The 1,559-nt window shown below is 47.1% G+C and overlaps 1 protein-coding gene across 1 annotated transcript in view; it reads right to left on the bottom strand.

Annotated features, from left to right (window-relative positions):
• The window catches only part of psmf1 (proteasome inhibitor subunit 1), an 11,473-nt gene that overhangs the window by 3,018 nt on the left and 6,896 nt on the right, over positions 1–1,559 (bottom strand). The window lies entirely within an intron of this gene.

Raw genomic sequence — 1,559 nt, 5'->3', positions numbered from 1 at the left:
TTAAGCACTTAAACGTCATTCAGCACGGGGGAAAAAGCACAAAAAATGACTTATTGAAGATAGAAATTCGCCAAAGTGTCGCCGACTTGACTAAAAACAGGAGGAGCAGCCTTAAATAAAAAATTAAACATCTGAAAAGGTCGTCACGTCCTTTGTCTACAGCAAGGCTGCAGGTGGCTAATCTTGAGTTTCTGACCCGCGCTGCCTGGACGCTAACCGTGGAAAATAATGTCGGTGGAGTTTGCATGTTGTCCCCGTGTCTGCGTGGGTTTTCTCCGGGTTCTCCGGTTTCCTCCCACAGTCCAAAGACGTGCAGGTGTTCGGTTCATTGATGACTCTAAATCACCCGTAGGTGTAAATGGTTGTCTGTCTCTGTGTGTCTCTATGTGTCCTGTGATAGACTGGCGTCCTGTCCAGGGTGGACCCCGCCTCACGCCCGATGTCAGCTGGGATCAGCTCCAGCCCCCCGTGACCCCGACAGGGATAAGCAGCTGAAGATGAATGAATGATGATGATGTCTTATCTGTGTGCTTGATACGTGGTGAGAAATTATTTATTTATTATTAATTCTTAATGATCCGGATATTAACAACTCTTAAAAAACACCTTTTTATATCTGATATTCCTATTTTCCTGTAATCGTTAAACGCGATCGTGTCCACAAAGATGTATTTTTGGTGTTATTTTATTTTTATCCGACGTTTAAATGCAAATAAAACTAAAACAAACGTTCTGGTCTGAACCTGAACAACAGTGACGTCGTTAAACATCAGTGTATTTTTTATCGTTGCTTTTTTTAAAGACATTTGAGCAGAAATGTGACGTTTTGTGTGTAAAAGGTGAGTCAGCGACCGGAGGAGGAGGAGAAGAAGGAGAAAGAAGGAGAAGAAGAAGAAGAAGACGGAGGAGGAGGAGGAGAAGACGGAGGAGGAGGAGGAGAAGACGGAGGAGGAGGAGGAGAAGAAGGAGAAAGAAGGAGAAGAAGAAGAAGAAGACGGAGGAGGAGGAGGAGGAGGAGGAGGAGGAGGAGGAGAGAGGAGGAAGAAGAAGAAGGACAAGAAGAAGAAGGAGGAGAAGGAGAAGGAGGAGAAGAAGAAGGAGGAGGAGGAGGAGAGAAGAAGGAGAAGAAGGAGGAGGAGGAGAAGGAGAAGAAGGAGAAAGAAGAAGAGGAGAAGGAGGAGGAGAAGAAGGAGAAGAAGGAGGAGAAGGAGGAGGAGGAGAAGGAGAAGAAGACGGAGGAGGAGGAGAAGAAGGAGGAGAAGAAGAAATGTGACGTTTTGTGTGTAAAAGGTGAATCAGCGACCGGAGGAGGAGGAGGAAGAAGAGGAGGAGAAGAGGGAGAAGAAGAAGGAGGAAGAGGAGGAGGAGGAGGAGGAGAAAGAGGAGAAGGAGAAGGAGGAGGAGAAGAGGGAGAAGAAGAAGGAGGAAGAGGAGGAGGAGGAGGAGGAGAAAGAGGAGAAGGAGAAGGAGGAGGAGAAGAGGGAGAAGAAGGAGGAAGAGGAGGAGGAGGAGAAGGAGAAAGAGGAGGAGAAGAGGGAGAAGAAGAAGGAGGAAGAGGA

The sequence above is a fragment of the Echiichthys vipera genome (genome assembly GCF_963691815.1).
Source record: "Echiichthys vipera genome assembly, chromosome: X".
Taxonomy (NCBI): Eukaryota; Metazoa; Chordata; class Actinopteri; order Perciformes; family Trachinidae; genus Echiichthys; species Echiichthys vipera.
Note: the sequence above shows the minus strand (reverse complement) of the source record. Positions and strands in the feature narration are given on the sequence as shown.